This window comes from Dysidea avara, chromosome 6, assembly GCF_963678975.1.
Source record: "Dysidea avara chromosome 6, odDysAvar1.4, whole genome shotgun sequence".
NCBI lineage: Eukaryota > Metazoa > Porifera > Demospongiae > Dictyoceratida > Dysideidae > Dysidea > Dysidea avara.
The window spans coordinates 39,627,127-39,645,700 of NC_089277.1; the positions used below are offsets into that span (position 1 = coordinate 39,627,127).

Genomic DNA, 18,574 nt, shown 5'->3' on the forward strand with positions numbered 1-18,574 from the left:
CCCAGCTCAGTATTGTGGCTCCTCTGGTGCTTGTCAAGACTGCATGTTGTGGGAATCAAGTTACAACTAAGTCTAGGACTTCAATGCTCGCGTTGGATCCAGAAGCATAGATGATCAGTGGTGGTATGAAAGAGGGACTTTTGGCTACGGTGAGTTAAACGAAGCAGGTGAAGAGTTATTGAGCTTTCTGGCTACTAATGGGGCTACAGTATGTAATACCTGGTTTAAGAAATAAGAAATAAACAAACAAATGTGGCAATATCCAAACTCACAGAAGTGGCACTGTATTGATTATGTGATCATTAAGAAGGAATATAGAAGGAGATGTCTAGATGTGTCTGTGATGCATGGAGCTGGTTGTAATAGTGATCACAGGTTATTGAGGGCAAAGATGTTGGTAAGAAGAAGTATTTTAGGAGACCAGTTGTACAATCTAGGAAGAAATAATAATAAATACTTTAGGTTTATCCATCCCTCCTGGAGGAAGACTGAGTGTGGCCCCGACTAGACATTAGGTGACCTGCAGTTCGAATCCTGGGGTTGGAGGGATTTTTTTCCTTACTTTGGCCCCTTTTCTGTTACACCTTTCCAGCTATAAGTCATTAAGTCTAAGTCCTTGAAATTAGGTTAGGTAATCCTAAGGCTGCAGCACATGTTGCTGTCAGACCTTCAGTGCTGGTCACTGTAAAGTGTTAATAATAATAATAAAAATGGAATATTTCTTGTCTTCAGGATGATGCTATTGATGATCAAGGAGAGTTGACAGCTAAGGGTAGGTATTCAATGTCTGTGAATGAGCTGTTGGAGGCACACCGGAATGAGCATGATGATATTGATGAGAAATGGAATGTTATGAAGTCTGCATTGTGTAAAGCAGCTGAAACAGAACTAGGTCTCTCAAGTAGTAGACAACCTGACTGGTTTAGAGATAGTTCTACTGAGATAAGGTCTTTAGAAATACGGTATCAGTTGTGGTCTCTCAAGTAGTAGACAACCTGACTGGTTTAGAGATAGTTCTACTGGGATAAGGCCTTTGCTTGAGGAGAGGAATAGAATGTACAGTTTGTGGTTGAGTACAAAACAAGAGAGAGATGAACACAAGTTTGTGGTTGAGCAAGAGAGAGATGAACACAAGTTTACTGCTGCTCGTAATGCTGCATAACGAGCCATAAGGTTGGCTAAGGAGAAATGGTTTCTATGTAAGGCAGAGGAAGCAGAGAGAGGAAGGCATATGGTAAAGTATTATGGAAGTGTATTAGTGATATTCAGAGGGCAAAAAGAGAACCAGTACCGGTAAGATCTACTATGGTGAAAGATGAGGAAGGAAATGTGTGTTCTTCTAGTGGAGAGCAGGAGGAGACACTTTACCAAGATTTTAAACGTTCAGAGTGAATTTTCTATAGGTGAGCTGAGGCAGAGACCAATAAGAGATGAAATGGAGGAATTACCATCTGTGGAAGAGTTGTATAGAACTATCAGTAAAATACGAAATGGAAAGGCTGCTGGTGAATCAGGTATACTACCAGAGATGGTGAAAGCTGCTTTGTAGTCAAGGTGAATTCTTTAATAGATTACTTGAGTTAGTACATAATGTATGGAGAGAGGGTCATGTCCCTAATGACTGGAGGGATGCAATATTGGTTCCCATCCCTAAGAAAGGTGATCTCACCAGTTGTGACAATTGGAGAGGTATTTGTCTGCTTGATATAGTTGGGAAAGTTGTGGCTAGAGTCATACAGGAGAGATTGCAGAAGTTGGTAGAAGATGAATTACCAGAGTCTCAGTGTGGCTTTAGGAAGGGGACAAACTGATCTTTACTGTTAGGCAGTTGATTGAGAAGTCTTGGGAGCATCAATCTAAAGCTTTCTTCACTTTCATCGACTTGAAGAAAGCTTATGATTCAGTTCCAAGGGAGGTGATGTGGCTAGCTTTGAACAAACTAGGTGTGCCCGAGTCACTAGCTGAATTGATAATATCCTTTCATGAGGATACTAAGGCCAAAGTTAAACTAAATAATCCTAAGGCTACAGCACATGTTGCTGTCAGACTTTCAGTGCTGGTCATTGTTAAGTACTAATAATAATAATAATTATACAACCAAGTACTAAGAATAATACGAAACGCGGTTAAAATTACGTCATAAATAAATAAATAAATAAGGCCACTCCAAGTCATACCTTAGTTTCTGGTCACTCCCTAGCCAACAAAAGGATGCGGGCGGGCGGATGATCAGGACTTCAGGACTATCATAGACTCTTACATATACACCAGTAATACTGTAATGTTATTAATTTTGCTAAATTTACCCATTTCATATTGAGTTTACAACCAAGCTTAACCAACATTCTTATAGCATAAGTAGTTAATTATGCTTCTGCAAAATGCACCAGGAAAATTGTTGATGGCTAGCTACACTGCTGAGCACAACAATGTGTAGCTAACACTAAGGAAAGATCTGCTCATGTAGCTACTTTTGCTTTACAAATGAAATGTTTCATTAGCTACGTCAGGAAATTATTATTTATTAGCTAGCTAATAATAATCCAAAACTATATTAACACATCATCAGAAACTCTTTCAAATGTGAAGTCTTAGCCAACTATATATGCATGCGTTTCCAGCCTTCTATACAGTAAACCTTGAGTACAGTAGCTGTCAAAGTTTTGAGTTGAGTTGTTGAGTGCTCCAGGCTAGTGTTTTTCAGTGATCATGTGGGAAAGCTAAGTTAATGTTTTAACTAAGGGATGTCATGCATTTGCTAATTTAGGACCATACTTGCAATTATGTAACCATGGAAAAGTTGAAGTTTGAGCTCACCAAATGTTACCGGATTTCTAGTCAGTATATCAGTGATCAGTGATAAGGAAGTCCAAGTTTAGATCCACTAGAAGAGTTACTAGACTAATCATTAGAGGACTACATCTGAATTGTTAGGAAAGTTTAAAGCTATGGTATATCTGATCATTAGGCTAGTGATCAATGCTACATACATACTGTACTGAAGTTACTTACTGGCAACAGAAGCATTACTAATAGCTAGCTATATAGCTAATCAAGGACAAGTCAAAAACGTTATAGTAGTATCTGTCTATTCTAGTATTAGAGTTAAGGGTAGTGTGACTGCTCTATTAGAATGCCTGACTGCTCTATTAGAGTATCTCGATCTTTTGCAGTGTTTAAAAATCACTGTCCTTGGTCACGTACACTTAAGCGCTTGTAATATTAATAATAGTCCTCATAAACTGGGGTTCCAGTTTTCCATGCGGGCAGGTGACCAGAAACTAAGGTTTGACTTGGTGTGGCCTAATTAAATAAATAAATAATTAATAATTAATTAATGTTTGAGAAAACTACGAGGCCTAGAGACATGAACTAACCGGGGATAGATTCGCCTGTGAATGAAGGCACAAACGTATAATCGTCGCTCCTGTTTGTGCTGATGACTTGACCATACGTGTAATTCTATATAACGCCCAGCACCACACCCTTGCTTAATTACTTGCATATTGCGCGAAGAAGATTAGTGATGCCGTGCAGGAGAGCCAGAAGCCACTTGTGTAAACAAGAAGATTACAAGTAAGTTTTTATGTTTGTAACATCTCAAGTCTCCATGCCAGCTGCCAGTGGATTCATTCACGTAAATAAACAATACAAGAAAACATTAAACTGACATATGCCACGCTCTTTACAATAAGCTTACAGTTACATATAAAATACAAGTAAACAATTTGTCTTGTGCAGCTGGCATGGCGAACTTCCTTTGTGTTGGTGTCAGGCAATTCAATACGTGCTTAATCTTTTTTGCCTTCACCTGGCGTAGCTACTAAGCTCTAGTGGCTTGGCTGTCTTCCTTTATCTGGTTCATCTGGCTTGCATACGCCTACAGCATTGTGTAGCTATCTCCTGAAAGTTGTGTATGCATAACTATGGTGTGTCACCCATCACTGTGCCATTGCTACATCACTGATGAACCTTACTTAGCTCTAGTTGATGTTGATATGCATTGCTGTATATTGGCTAATAATTTTTATCTGCATGGTGATGTTGCCTATAATGTATTGCTGCATACAATACTGCAATAATGTATAGTTCTCTCCTGTATGTTTTGTATACATATACTGTGTACACATCACTGTGCCATTACCACACCAATGATGTACTGGCACTTAGCTACTGGTGGCCTTTAGTTACGATGCCACTATTGTGTTATATCTGTCACTACTGTGACATATTGAGTCTATTTGGGGATAATGCATTCACCACCTAATAGCCTCACCGGGGGGCTGTCACGTTGGTGTATGTACTTGGTTGTATGTGACGCGGTCCTAGTAATAATAATAATAATAATAATAGATTAAGTGGTTTTGGAGGAGATTAGTGTGCAGAATGGTTTGAGACAGGGATGTTGTATCACGCCAGTATTGTTCAATTTGTAAACATGTTTAGCGGTAGAGAGATGGCTTGCCAAATTAGAAGGTGTACAGATGGTACCAGTATTACAGACCATTATAAATATGACCAGCGGCTGTTTAGAAGGTACACTAGGAATTCAATGTTAAGGTGGTTGACAGAATGTTTATTTGCTGATGATGGTGCTCTTCTGGCATCAACAAGATCTGGTGCTGAGACTGCAGTGTGTACATATCAGCAAGTTAGCAAAGACTTTGGCTTGACAGTCAGCATAGCAAAGACCAAACACATGGTGACAAGCAGATCAGTTGAGGTGTGTGATCAAGAGCCAATCAGTTTAGAGGGTGGGAATACTGAAGCAGTCGACGAGTTCCCATATCTTGGATCACTAATGGCAAAGTCAGGGAGGATGGATGTGGATATCAACAGACGGGTAGTTCAAGCCTCCAAAGCTTTGGTGCCCTGAGGAAGATAGTGTTTAATGATAGAAACTTAAGTCTATCAATTAAGAAGAGGATATACAGTGCCTGTGTGTTATCTGTGTTGATGTATGGTGCAGAATGTTGGATCCCTCTGAAGAAACACAACAGAAAACTCAACACATTCCATCATAGGTGTATTAGGATTTCTGTTGGCATTTCCAACAGACAGCAGTGGTCAGAGCACATTACCATGACAGAAGTTAGAAGAAGATGGGGAGATATGGATTTGATTGTAGATAAGATCAGAATGAAGAGGCTTGAGTGGCTTGGTCATTTGGCTAGGATGGCAGACAACAGGATACCAAAAACCATCCTTTTTAATTGGTGTCTGAGCCCCGTCCTAGATGTGGCCCAACAAAGAGATGGAGAGATGTAGTACAGTATGATCTCACCCTAATTGGTATTGATGTAAATGAATGGTATAAAGTAGCTACGTAGGAGATCCAGGTCAGAGTGGAGAGCATTGTATCAAGGTAAGGTGGAAAATAAGAAGTTCAGGCAGCTCAGGGTTCATCATTTGCAAAGAATGTATTGTGTGTAGTGTGCGGTAGAACGTTTAGAAGGGAATGTGATAAAAATAGACACAAATGCCTAGATGAGAGAAGGAAGCCTGTGAGTGAGCAAAGAGGAGCCGTGCAGTGTCAGATATGTACGAGATGGTTTAGGAGTAAGGGTGGCATGGCAGTACATAGATGCAATTCATACAGTAATACATGAAGTGTTGAACCTGCTGTCCCTTACGGGACAAGCATGACCAATAGTTGGCAGCTTTTTCGACAGGACAGGTATGTGTGTGTGTGTGTGTGTGTGTGTGTGTGTGCGTGCATGCGTGCGTGTGTGCGTGTGTGTGTCTACCAACATGTGCTATCAGACGTATAACATGGTTCTTAAATGACTGCATGATACTGTAGTAAAATGAGTGCTATTTACAAGTGGGCAACATATTATAGAGATGTATTACTTGATGCCCAATTGGATGATGTGTATTGTCTACTATATAGTATTAACAGAATCCTAAAACACTTATAAAGCATTTTATGTGATTCTTAATTACAAGCACACATCAGTGATTCCAAGAAATATTCACTTTTAGTTACTAAACATTTCAATTTGAAGGGATCTATTGTTAGAATCAGTTTTACTGTGGTGTGTTTATGTGTGAGAGTAACATTAGTGTTACATGTGCAATTGGAACTATCATTGCAAATGTGTTCATATTTAACTCAAACTATCCACATACATACTATGTACATAAGTATGAATGTATACACTACATAATACTATAGCTAGCTACATAGTGTATGAATGTATACACTACATAATACTATAGCTAGCTACATAGTGGTGCTCTTCAAGTGAACACCGGCAATAACCAGAAACAAACTGCTTGTGCGTGCACAACACACATCACAAACTTGTATCATAATTCAGCTTTCATCTGTGAGGTTTGCTATATGCCTCTTTCTGTCTGACAATGAAGGATTTGTCTGCACTGACTCCTATTCTCTGAGAGAAAGAAAGATACACCGTTCTACAATGTGATGGTAAAGTTGCAGTAATTGACAACACATTAATATATATAATTATACACAATCTGTCTGTACATATCCTCTTCAGGTCCATTGTCTGCACTGTACAAGGTCGTATACTTAAATGGTCAACTGATCATCGGTTTACAAAGAGAAACATAACTTAGCTACACATGCCATGTCAAGTTGAAACCTTCAAGATCCATGCAATACTGAATTTTTATAGCTACACACCAAGTTATAACATGATAACTACAAAGCAAATGAAACTGATTGTACTGTAACTCTCTCAGTGTAATAATGATGGTTTCTATGTATATACATGAAGAAACCATTGAAATGTTCATCAGTGGAAATGAACGGTTCCTGGAAACTGAGTGTTTCATGTGAAACCATGTAGGATGGATTTTGTTTGCACTATTCTGATTACTATGGAAACTAGTTAATTTACACCTACACAGTCAATCAAGTTGAGTAGTATAAAATTACAAACAAATCTCCCTTCATTTCTCCCTTCCACCCTCACAACTATGAAAAATATTAAACACATTCAGAGAAGAGCCTACAGATTACAACACAGGAGAACATGTGTTTACTGCAAAAGTACACAAAGTGGGCCATGCACATCTGATCATAATGTGTTTGTATTGTCTTCTCATTAGAAAGTGACACAATATCTACCACACTATGTCTAGTAGGTATTAGCTGCAAACTGATAAACATATTTTCTTATTTGCCAAAATCTGACAATGTAAGATGATCCTTAACACTACTTAGATGTACAGTGAGAACTAAATGGGTTAAACTACATACTGAAGCAAAGTAGACTGTACAGTCTGAGACTAGTATACTGTACAGTCAGTATACTGTACAGTCTGAGACTAGTGGACTGTACAGTCTGAGACTAGTAGACTGTACAGTCTGAGACTAGTATACTGTACAGTCTGAGACTAGTAGACTGTACAGTCTGAGACTAGTATACTATACAGTCTGAGACTAGTATACTGTACAGTCTGAGACTAGTAGACTGTACATTCTCCTACACTGACACAATAACATAGAAACCTGTGACACACTCATCACTTTCATGTTATTGGAAGCACAGATAGTTCGTGTTTCCAAGAGATATTTACTTATACCAAACAATTTGAAGGGATGTAGCTATATGTATAGTTCATAGCCAGTTATATTACTGAGAGTAACATTAGTAGGTGTGTATATGTGCAATTGTAACTACCATCATGTAGGTGTGATCATTTTTGAAATTCTTTAGCTAATAAGTTGCTATGTATATTGAAGGGTGGTACATATATAGTACACTGATTCTGTGCAGTATAAACAATCTAATCAAAAACAGCCAAGCTGTAAAAAAAAAGTGCTGCCCCCAAAAAGGCCATGGTGAAAAAAGATGTGAAATCCAAGGTGGCGGCCAAGAAATGGCTGTGATGGTAGCTTAATGGTTACATTTTAATAACGACGATTCAGGTGAATTTGGTGCCAAGACCAAGCGGCACAAAATTCACCTGAATTGTCGTTATTAAAATGTAACCATTAAGCTACCATCACAGCCATTTCTTGGCCGCCACCTTGGATTTCACATCTTTTTTCACCATGGCCTTTTTGGGGGCCGCACCTTTTTTTACAGCTTGGCTGTTTTTGATTAGATATCACTTCTTTTTGTATTTGTATACTGCAAAGCCGGCCTATGGCTGGCTTTGGGGTTTTTTTAACCCATGTGTTTTTTTTCTTTACCACAGGAAGAAGAAAAGAACTTAAAGAAGATTTTTAATGCTTCAATTATTTTTGATTTTATTAGTAATTATACAAATTATATACATATATTTATTACATGCCCATTATTCCCCACAGGATATTTTTTTGCAGCTGATCTCTCTACTGGGTGACTTGAAATATAGCTGAACTATATACAGGATGGTTTCTTTGTAGCTGAACTCTCTACAAGGTGACCTCTTCTAGCTGGTCTCTCTACAGGGTGATTTGTTTCTAGCTGAACTCTCTACAGGTGATTTGTTTGCAGCTAAACTCTCTACATGGTGGTTTCTTTGTAGCTGAGCTCTCTACATGATGGTTTCTTTGTAGCTGAACTCTCTATAAGGTGACTTCGTCTAGCTGAACTCTCTACAGGGTGATTTTTTTTGTAGCTGAACTCTCTACAGGGTGATTTGTTTGCAGCTGAACTCTCTACATGATGGTTTCTTTGTAGCTGAACTCTCTACAAGGTAGTTTGTTTGCAGCTGAACACTCTACATGGTGGTTTCTTTGTAGCTGAACTCTGTACATGATGGTTTCTTTGTAGCTGAACTCTTACAAGGTGACTTCTTCTAGCTGAACTCTCTACGGGGTAATTTATTTGTAGTTGAACTCTCTATATGATGGTTTCTTTGTAACTGAACTCTCTACAAGGTAACTTCTTCTAGGTGATCTTTCTACTGGGTGATTTGTTTGCAGCTGAACTCTCTACATGGTGGTTTCTTTGTTGCTGAACTTTCTACAAGGTGAATTCTTCTATCTGATCTCTCTACAGGGTAATTTGTTTGTAACTGAACTCTGTACAAGTGCATTTTTGTGGGTGATCTCACTGCAGGCTGATTTATTTGTAGCTGAACTCACTAAAGGGTGATTTTGCTTGTAGCTGAACTCCTTGCATTGTGTCTAGTTTCTAGCTGATCTCTCTACAAGCTGATTTGTTAGTAGCTGATCTCTCTGCAGGTTGATTTGTTTCTAGCTGATCTCTCTACAAGTTGATTTGTTTGTTGCTGATCGCTCTAAAAGTTGATTTGTTTGTAGCTGAACTCTCTGCAAAGTGTTTTGTTTGTTGCTGACCTCTCTTCAGGGTGATTTGTTTCTAGCTGATCTCTCTACAGGGTGATTTTTTTGTAGCTGACCTCTCTTCAGGGTGATTTGTTTCTAGCTGATCTCTCTACAGGGTGATTTTTTGTAGCTGACATGTCTTCAGGGTGATTTGTTTCTAGCTGATTGCTCTACAGATTGATTTGTTTGTAGATTAACTCTCTACAGGGTAATTTGCTTGTAGCTGAACTCCTTATTTTGTGTCTAGTTTGTAGCTGATCTCTCTACAGGGTGATTTGTTTGTAGCTGATCTCTATACAAGTTGATTTGTGTGTAGCTGATCTCTCTGCAGGGTGATTTGTTTGTAGCCGATCTCTCTACAAGCTGATTTGTTTGTAACTGATCACTCTGCAGGTTGATTTGTTTCTAGATGATCTCTCTACAGGTTGATTTGTTTGCAGCTGAACTCTCTGCAAAGTGTTTTGTTTGTAGTTGATCTCTCTACAAGGTGATTTTTTGTAGCTGACCTCTCTTCAGGGTGATTTGTTTCTAGCTGATATCTCTACAGGGTGATTTTTTGTAGCTGACCTCTCTTCAGGGTGATTTGTTTCTAGCTGATCGCTCTACAGGTTGGTTTGTTTGTAGCTGAACTCTCTACAGGGTGATTTGCTTGTAGCCGAACTCCTTACATTGTGTCTAGTTTCTAGCTGATCTCTCTACAGGGTGATTTGTTTGTAGCTGATCTCTCTACAAGTTGATTTGTGTGTAGCTGATCTCTCTGCAGGTTGATTTTTTTGTAGCCGATCTCTCTACAGTGTAATTTGTTTGTAGCTGAACTCTCTATAAGGTGATTTGTTTGTAGCTGATCTCTCTGCAGGTTGATTTGTTTTAGCTGAACTCTCTACAGGGTGATTGCTTGTAGCTGAACTCCTTACATTGTGTCTAGTTTCTAGCTGATGTCTCTACAGGGTGATTTTTTGTAGCTGAACTCTCTACAGGGTGATTTGTTTCTAGCTTATCTCTCTACAGGTAGATTTGTGTTGATTTGTTCATTACTGATCGCTCTAAAAGTTGATTTGTTGTAGCTGAACACTCTGCAAAGTGTTTTGTTTGTAGCTGATCACTCTAAAGGGTAATTTGTTTGTAGCTGAACTCTCTCCACAGTGACTTGTGTGTAGCTGAATTTTCTAGAGAGTGACTTAATTGTAGCTGAATTCTCTACAGGGTGCATGACTTGTTTATAGCTGAACTTTCTTCAGTGTGACTTGTAATGTTCTTAATCTCTACAGTGATATATTTGCTTAACTCTCCACATGGTGACTGTCTTCTTGCTGAACTGTCTATAAGATTAACTGTTTGCAGCTGATCTCCCTACAGAATAACTTGTGATGTAATAAAATTCTATAATGGAGTAAATAAATTAGCCTAATGCTCTATTAGGGTGACTGTTCTATTAGAGTATCTCGATCTCGCATTTGCTACACGGAGTTGGCTTTCGAATCATAACTCAGTGGTTTGTAATCCGATTCTTCTGTACTACTGCAAGGACTTTTTATGAAGATTATTCCAGTTATACACCGATTTTCAGCTCATTGCTCTAAGCGGTTTGCCTAGTAGGCGTGAAAACTAATACTAGGCATTCCAGCCCAATTTTTAAATTTTGTAACAATGGACTTTTTATATGCTCAATAGATAGAGTATTGATTGCCTATCTCAGAAATATATAGTTTGTTGGGTTGGAATTAGCTACTTTGGCATGCACAGTACTTAAAAATTGAAAAAAGGTATATTTTTTCTCCAGGGCTCCCCATACATTTTACAGGGAAAAATGGCACAATTGAATCAGGAAGCCATCTAGCAATCTGGACTATCTTGAAACTGCAGTTGCTTCTAGCTGCAAGTTTGTACATGTAATGAGAGTAACTTCAGGTCTTATTGGATCTCAGCGATCTTTGTATGCTTTGTGGTGAGCAAATATGTTTCACCTATTGCACACTTTTCAATACAATATGGTGTATACCCATAGGCAAGTGGCTATCTCAAGTAAGTAAAAACATCAAGTTAACTTATAAAGGTAAACAACTAAAGTGGAGGTGCCACAATGATGCAACAATACTTAAGGTGGAGTTGTGGTTTCAATTATGGCATTGTTATGCCGACTTTGAAGTGGCTTATACTTTTGAGCTGATGACACAGCCATCAGAAAATTGCTCTGAAGCTGAAAATCGCTAACCCGAGTGACGTAACTACACACTTTAAAGTAAGCACCAGTGACTAGCTTCCACCCGACAGTACGTTTTTTACAGTCTTAAAGTATTCTACATACATTACAATGCTTGAAAAGATTACAAAACAACACAAAACTTACTTATATGTAACGCGCACGATAAAACTAAGATTTTCGTGATGATCAGCGTGTGGACAAACCCCACAGCTCATTGGAGCTCAGACGATGGAGCAATCCCAAGTTAAACACGAGTTGTCATTTTGTGCCAGGGTTCTATTGGGGAATATACGGAGAATTTTTTTATTAAAAAATGTCGGATACTGGAATGCCTACTAATACTTTTTTATTCCTAAAAATCGATCGCGTAATTGTGACACAGGTTGGGTTTTGTGTCATATCTCCGTGGTCTTTATCTCGATTCCTTTCAAACCACCAAAAGGCACTCCTACGATGGTTACTCCATCTACATAGCAATTTTCAACTCATTCCATGAAGCGGTTTACCCTGTAGGCGTGACAACAAATCGATCTTGTTTTACGCGAATAATCGGTCATAACTCCTGAACTATTCATCGGATTTGTACCAAATTTGATGCTAGAATTCGCCGTTGGACTCCCTTTCCGTGTGCCAAATTTCAAGGCGATCGGAGTACGTGTTTGCTTGTTATAGCAATTTTTGCAAGTGTGCGAAAAGACGATGAAGAAGAAAAAAAACGAAGAAAAAAAACGAAACTTTGGCAGCTCGCATCTCGGAAATGGCTGGAGCGATTTCCTTCAAATTTGGAATGTAGACTCCCCTGGCTGGCGGGCAACTGTGTAGCAAATTTGGTTCCAATCAGATAAGTGATCACCGAGATACAAAGGTGTGAAAATGACGTTTTCGTTCTTCCTGTCAATATACTCACGGGTGTGGCGCGCCGGCTTCTTGGGCCGCACGACACACTACCGTGTGTCTTGATATAATATGATATTCGTTGTTGTGATCTTGTGTTTTCACTGTTTTTGAGCAAGAAAATTGCCACGAATGTTCAACAACTGTAACTATTGCAACAATGCAATACAGCTATCATGCAATATCATTAAGTCATGTGAGTTTGTTTTAAAAAGTGTATTAATTAAACTGACATTGACCGTTTGGCAGCTATTACTCCTTGTTGTGATGGGTACTGGACAAAATCTACTCACATCATTTCAGTTCCCATAATACATGTGTATTTGTCTATCTCACCTTACCATCCCACACTGCTATCATTATTACCTAAGAATCTCACATCAAATAAAACTACATGCAGACATATGAATCTGATTAACACAATACCACTGAAACATTCAGTGGAACACAATACTGTGAATACAGTGGGAGCTATTACTACATAACTAAATCATCACACCATATCAAGTCATCAACACACCAACCCATAGTTCAATAGTTTAATACACCTAATGAATACTCCTCAATTAGATAGAACTGTCCCTATTAATTTTGTACAGAGGAATACTAGCTATGCACTGTATGATGTGATGGTCTTGTAATCTTCTTGGGATTACAATAGTCTTCAAACATAGGTGATAACAGCATGGCTAGTGGTATATCTACAATATTTTTAACATAGTACAATCTATAATATCATTAAATCATTCTAGAGGTACAGATTGACATTATACATTATATACCTCAAGGGCTAATCCAGAGTTTCACATGGGGGGAGGTGCTACAATTTATATATGTAGTGGGGGCTAAAAGAAGGGGCCGCTAGTTGATATCACTACTAGTACAGCATGTGAAGCACACTCAGCATGCAAAGCATGCTCCATCAGAGGCATTCCCAAAATATAACAGAAGTTCTGAGTTTGAATTTGGTAGCAACTTTGACTGAACTTTACTGAGATGAATGTAAGTTTTATCAATTGTTGTGCTGTGCCATTACCGGGCACTATATTGCTCACTCATTTTGTCCTGCCACACTAAATGGTGTGCTAGGATCCTGCTTGCAGAAGTCTAAATTTTACAGGGGGGGGGGGGGTTCCTGAACCCCCCGGAACCCCCCCTCCCTACGCCCCTGTGGTGTGTAGCCTTATTAGTAATTCTAATGAGCCAATGAACTAACATTTTTGCTAAATGAATTATTTCTAAATGGTTAACTTAGAACAAGCCAAAAGTTATTGTCATCCATGTACAGAAATTGTAAAACTGTTAGTTAAACATAAAAGTTGAGGCAAGAATAATTGTGAGTATAATAGGTAAACTTTTTGAGCACTGCAGCATAGCATAACAGGTAAAATGAAAAGCATACTAGGTTGGTACTTACTTGTGGGTTATAGTGGGATAAACATTTACAAGTGCTTTGTCAGCTCATGGCAGCACATACCTGTATGCGATTGTATCTTGTATTTCATATATAGCTGGTGCAAAGTGCATGCATTAATCCAAGAGTGTGTTCTCTGGTAGTAAATGCACTGTTTGTGTTGATGTGTGTAATGACTGTGTGCTACAAGTGTACACACATGCATGCATGAGAGCATAGCTAAGTGGATGGGACATTGGCCTATTAATGTTCCAACCTATCCAGATGAGGACTTGATGGTGTTAAACTTGCAAAGCAGTGTATTTGTGTCACAAATAATGCATGGATAAGATTCAGTTGGGGCCTTTGGGTACCATGGCATACTACATGGTTTCTTGACCAGGAACACTGATCTTACTGGATAGACATGACTACACATGACAGATACACTTGTGTGTTTGAGTGTTGTATGCGTTGTGTGTGTGTTATTTGTGCGTCTGATTGGAGTGTGTGTGTAGTGTATGTGTGTGTGTAGTGTGTGTGTGTGTGTGCTGTGTGTGTGTAGTGTGTGTGTGTACAGTGTGTGTAGTGTGTGTACAGTGTGTGTGTGTGTAGTGTGTGTGTGTGTGTGTGTACAGTGTATGTGTGTGTACAGTGTGTGTAGTGTGTGTGTGTGTGTGTAGTGTGTGTACAGTGTGTGTGTGTAGTGTGTGTACAGTGTGTGTGTGTACAGTGTGTGTGTGTAGTGTGTGCTCTGTGTGTGTGTGTGTGTGTGTGTGTGAGTGTGTGTACAGTGTGTGTGTGTGTACAGTGTGTGTGTGTACAGTGTGTGTGTGTGTGTGTGTACAGTGTGTGTGTGTGTGTGTGTGTGTGTGTGTGTGTGTGTGTGTACAGTGTGGTGTGTGTGTGTGAGTGTGTGTGTGTGTGTGTAGTGTGTGTACAGTGTGTGTAGTGTGTGTACAGTGTGTGTGTGTGTGTGTAGTATGTGTACAGTGTGTGTGTGTGTGTGTGTGTGTGTGTGTGTGTGTGTGTGTGTGTGTGTACAGTGTGTGTGTGTGTACAGTGTGTGTGTGTGTACAGTGTGTGTGTGTAGTGTGTGTGTGTGTGTGTGTAGTGTGTGTACAAGCGTGACAAGGACAATTGGGTATTTGTTTCCCCAGTAAGCACCATGCAGGTACCCATTGATGTTACACAAATAATACCAGGCCGCAATATACAGCTGGGTAGACTGGAGCAATGTGAGTAAAGTTTCTTGCTCAAGGAAACAACAACAGCGCCAAATTAGCATAACCGGGCATCGGCGGAATCTGGAACCTTTCACCAGGCCAACCCTCTAGCCACTTGCATCACACACACACGCACACACACGCACATACACACACACGCAAACACACTCACACACACGCACACACACACACGCAAACACACAACACACACACTACACACACACTACACAAACACACACACACACACTACGCACACACATACACACACACACACACACACAGTACACACACCACACACACACACTACACACACACTACACACACACACACACACACACATTCACTACAACACACACACACACACACACTACACACATACACACTACACTACACACACACACACACACACACACACACACACACACACACACACACACACATACTCACTCACACACATAGGCCCACATCAGACTTATATTTCTTAAACAATGAATGACAATAACTATAATAGAGTGGTTGTACAGTGTTAATGGTGCATGTCAGTGTATTAATGGCTAATAGACTCAACTTGCATCTCCAATATCATGTCTACAATACTGAAAATAATATCAGCTTCATAATTTGTTATAACTATCCCATAACAACCAGCAATATAATATTATACAAACATATGCTAGACTGCAGTTAGTGAGAGATACTAGCATCTAAATGATGCACATACACGTATATAAATTCACTACATATGGAACTGCAAAATGATATATTTCCAACCAACTCGACATATGCTATCAGTCACATACAGGTAACATGGTTCTTAGAGTGGGCACCATACATAGATGTATTACTTGGTGCCTAACTGGTTGAAACTTATTAATGTGTATTGTCTATCTAAAACACTTAAGAGCATTTTATGTGGTTCTTAATTAGAAGCACACATCAGTGGTTCCAAGACATATATATTCACTTCTAGTTAGCAAACATTTCGAATTCAATTTGAAGGGATGTATTGTTAGAGTCAGTTTTACTATGGTGTGTTCATGTGAGAGTAACATCAGTGTATATGAATATATGTACAATTGGAACTATCATTGCAAATGCATTCATATATTTGAAAGTGTTCAACTCAAACTATCCACGTATTAGCTATGTACATAAGAACAAATGTATATACTGCATAGCTACATGTATACATACTATACACTTAGTCTCACGTAGCCAGACTGCTTTTTCTTTTGTGTGGGCATTGGGAAAAAAACGCCCACACAAAAGCCCTTTTTTCCAGACGTCCACACAAAAGAAAAAAAAGCGGTCTGGCTACACGAGACTACTATACATTGTGGTGCTCTTCAAGTGAGCATCGACAATAGTCACAAACAAACTGCTTGTGCATGCACAACACACATCACAAACTTGTATCATAACTCAGCTTTCATCTGCAAGATTTGCTATGCCTCTTTCTGTCTGGCCATGAAGGATTTGTCTGCACTGATTCCTATTCTCTGAGAGAGAGAAAGATACACTGTCCTACAACATGATGGTAAAGTTGCAGTAATTGACAACACATTAATATGTACACAATCTCTCTGTACACATCATCTTCAGGTCCATTATTCCAAGGTTGTATACATGCATGGTCAACTGAAGGTCAGCTTACAAAGAAAAACATCTCTTAGCTACACATCAATGCCATTTCAAGAGATGGTTAAAGTTGAAATCTTTGGGATCCAATACTGAGTTTTTATGCCTACCAAGTTACAACATGATAACTACAAAAATCATGAAACTGATAGTTAATCTCTCAATGTAACAATGAAAGTTTCTATGTAACATACATGAAGAAACCATTGAAATGTTCATCAGTGGAAATGAATGGTTCCTGGAAACTGAGCATTTTATGCGAAACTATACGTACCAACTATGCAGGAAGGATCCTGCACTGCTCTGGTTACCATGGGAACTATACAGCTACACAATTAATCACACTTTTATTAGGTAGTAACATACCAATGTATACAGTTAGCTCTATACTAAACACATAAAGAAACGAATAGCTAAATGTTCATAAAAACTAATGCTGATAAAATTACGAGAGCATCTGCCAGCATGTTTTAGTCTGTTTAGGGTAATTCCCTGACCTTATTAGGCTGTATTAGGTAGGTCACTTTGTACACAAAAACATATAGTGTTTTTTTCACATTGGCCGGTTTAGATGGGTGATCCTATTGTTATTAAGCTGGTCACTTTGTAGACAAAATAATAGTAATTATTATAGAGAGTAAAGCAGCTTGACTGCATGTAATATAAATACATGTATGTGTATAGTTTCTATTGTGCTGATGCTTACTACACAAACATGACTGATACCTTTTTCAGCACAAATGAGTTGGAGGGTTGCAATTTAAAATCATGTTTCTTTGAATCTCCCAGTTCTTTGTAAAAGGCTTCTTTATCCAAAATTTAAAGTGCTGTTAGCACTGATATTAGTAAAGACCTTTTCTCCACTATGTATACACAACAATTGTATTGTCTTCTTCTTTGGAAAGCCAACGGCGCTTACTGTAAAGGTACACCAGCCCTCAGGAATTATCACAAACATGTTAAACTGTTAAAGTGGATAACTTCTTGTTGCCTCACAATTGATGAAGAGCTAGAATTTGTGTTGCTCAAGGGAAACAAGTTTGTAAAATGTTTATTGACAACTAATTATAATGTACGCACAGTACTGTACACCACAGAAGAATGTTCGCGTGACATATGTGTGATCACTGGTGTTATTGTCATGTTGAAGCACACACAAAGCCTACAGTGGCCATGTGCAGACACAACTTTTGCCTCCAAGTGAACCAGTACTGAGATTCCTGTGCACCACTCAGGTACTTGAGTCCTGTGCAGGCAAATCCTCCTTGGGAAGGGCTACTAACATGCAGGAAATCTGTCCAGGTCTCATGAAAAGAGAGGTTGTGGAACCCACAGTTCCACAGTGACCCCAAAACCGCCAAGTGCGACAAAGACAGTTGGGAATTTACTTCCCCAGTAAACACCAGGTGTCTATTGGTGTTACCCAGATGACACCAGGCCACAATACACAGCTGGGTAGACTGGAGCAATGTGAGTGAAATTTCTTGTTCAAGGAAATGACAACAGCACCAAATTGGCATCACGCACACACACACACACTACACACCTCACTCACTCACTCTCTCTCTCTCTCTCTCTCTCTCTCTCTCTCTCTCTCTCTCTCTCTCTCTCTCTCTCTCTCTCTCTCTCTCTCTCTCTCTCACACACACACACACACACACACACACACACACACACCTCCTCCTCCTCCTCTGTACCACTGCCATAAAATGGTCATGTGGCCCTTCTGATGAAGAGAACAAATCCAAAAAGGTCAAAATCAAGAAGTCGGGTAGGGTCTACATTTGTGCACTCTTAGTCCTCCTCTGCTCTTAAACCATTTCCAACATTGACTACATTGAACTGCTCCTTGTTGTTTATTAATGGGTTTCTGTCTTTCTGTCTTTCTGTAATACATTTGTGTCTCTTCAAATCACCAGTTCTACTGAAGTGTCTATCACACGCAGCACAGTATGCTGATGTTGCTA

General features: G+C 39.2%; 1 pseudogene; it reads left to right on the forward strand.

The window, feature by feature from the left end:
• Nucleotides 1-1,315: 1,315 nt before the first annotated feature.
• LOC136259474 (uncharacterized) lies at nt 1,316-5,704 on the forward strand (annotated as a pseudogene).
• Nucleotides 5,705-18,574: the final 12,870 nt, after the last annotated feature.